The 2,196-nt window shown below is 39.9% G+C and overlaps 1 long non-coding RNA gene across 1 annotated transcript; it reads right to left on the reverse strand.

Annotated features, from left to right (window-relative positions):
• Positions 1–296: 296 nt before the first annotated feature.
• On the reverse strand, positions 297–1,799 carry LOC136242579 (uncharacterized). The gene is made up of 3 exons (XR_010694576.1): positions 1,761–1,799; positions 665–729; positions 297–625 (listed from the first exon to the last, which is right to left on the reverse strand). It is a non-coding gene; the product is annotated as an uncharacterized lncRNA (long non-coding RNA).
• Between the last annotated feature and the right edge of the window lie 397 nt (positions 1,800–2,196).

A 2,196-nucleotide genomic window follows, 5' to 3' on the forward strand; every position in this document is an offset into this window, starting at 1 on the left:
ACGCATTCTACCTGACTATCTCTCCCTCCAAGGTTCCTTTGCGTACTCTGCAGCTGGCCTGGATAAGGTGCACTGTCTTTCTCTCTCAGCGTTGCGCTGCGTATACTACAGCATTTCTGGTAGGCTAAGCCATTCATTTTGATCAGCTGATATTGATGAGCACAGTCCAGCCTGCATGTTTTACTTTTCCTAGCAGTTGTCCAGCACATGCAAGCACTGCACATGCTGCACCAGTAATGAAATGCATATCAGCACATAAGGTTCGGTACATTGTAATTCAAGTCTAACATCATATCTTTAATGTCCAGCCTTAAATGGTACACGTAGTTAGTTCCACTCTCACATTATCCCATGCATCCAGATGTAACACAACACGTGGTTAGCTACATAATGTCACCTCAGTGTGATACAGTTATTAGTGCAAACATATAGTGTTTGGAATCAGGTATGCTGTGTTACACATATAGCTAAGTATGCTCCAATACATGAGTTACAAAGGTACAGCTCCATTTGATGAACAGCAAGGCCCAGAAAAGTTGCATCCATTTTCATCTTGCCTGGCTATAACCACATGTCTTCCTAAACACCATTCATGGTACCCCCATGAGCAACTATTGCACCTGACCTATGCATACATTACTTTGTATGCATAACTAGACCTCACCATGTCAGTTGTATCATCATCCAAACTAATCATTCCACAAGATTGACAATAGTCATCCAATGATTCTAAATAAACAAACATAATTCATGTGACACATCATAACACATCGGTATAATACAACAGACGATGAAAAGAAATTTGCTGGTTCAAAATTTGCTGGTTCGCCAAGAAATCCAACTATTCATCAAGGTTACATAAGCTAATATGATACATTTTACCACAACATGAACAAACACGTACATGTTTACTTAATGGTACAAATGACACAATGTGATGATGTATATCAAATGATTGCTGAAGCAATTAATAGGTGCATAATTATAATAATTTTTGAGGGAAGCCATTACATGGTGCTAGCTACCACAAATCAACACCTTCTGCTGTCAGCAAAGATACATAAAGGAGGACTCAAGTAGGTCCATGGTGTTCTCATTATACGTACTGCAGTATGCCAAACTAAGGTACCAAGCAACGTTGAACAGTGAAGAAATCAAGCCCGTAGCAGGGGGTCTGTTCCAGGTAGTTGTAAAGCTGAGTACCGTGTGCAAAATACACAGATGGTCTTACTAGGGGGTCTGGAGGCATGCCCCTACAGATTCCTTCTGAGATCACTTACTGACTGCTCTATTAGAACAAATGACTGTTCTATTAGAGTGTCGTAATCCTTTAGCAAACTACTATATCAGAAAATTGATAGGTGGGTGGGCTCCATAAATTGATAGGTCGATGGGGACCAAAGGTTTGGTCTCTTGCAAAAATATCAGCTAAAATCCAGCCTGACTTGTCCTTCACAACTTGGACAAACTTGGGAACCGGACTACTTGTTCAGTACAGAATATTGGTATCACCCATCTTCACAACGTATGACTAGTGGCTATAAATTTTTGTGATGCTTGAGAATATGATAGCATACATAATTCACTATACTTCCATATCTCTGCAAGTATTTTCTTGTAGTCTACATGTCCATTTTCAGTTGAATGCACACGCTCTACTATGTCATAAAATTTCTCAACTGTTGCAAATAAATAATGGTCATTCTCATTCATTTGTATAATTACAAAATTTTGTGAAGGGCAGGCACAAAGTTTCTTACCCTTTGTTTGTTCCAACTTCAGCTCTGGGTAGTTTAACAAAAACAAACTTCTTTGTTGTAGTAATGAAAGGCAAGGCTAATTAGAGCATCACTTCTTTCCACTAGTCCATTCAAAACGGTCTGATATCAAACATGATCTTCTGCACTTTCTCCTCCGTTAGCTACTGCTTTGTTTTGCTTTTTGGAGGTGTGATTGGGACCAAGATATTTTCCTCTACAGAACCTTTCGAATAACCGGCTCTCTGTGACCCTCTTTTGACGTACCTCACAAACTCATAGTGAAATTCACACCTAGCTCGCATACCGGCACTGCAACGAGGAAATCTCGTGATCCAACACTTTTTTTTTTTTTTTTCTTGGAACGACGGTAGGTCGGCAACCGATACTGCGGTTTTCCAAGTTCTTGCAATGGAAAGCGTCATGCGCTAATAATGTG

This window comes from Dysidea avara, chromosome 13 (assembly GCF_963678975.1).
Source record: "Dysidea avara chromosome 13, odDysAvar1.4, whole genome shotgun sequence".
Lineage (NCBI taxonomy): Eukaryota > Metazoa > Porifera > Demospongiae > Dictyoceratida > Dysideidae > Dysidea > Dysidea avara.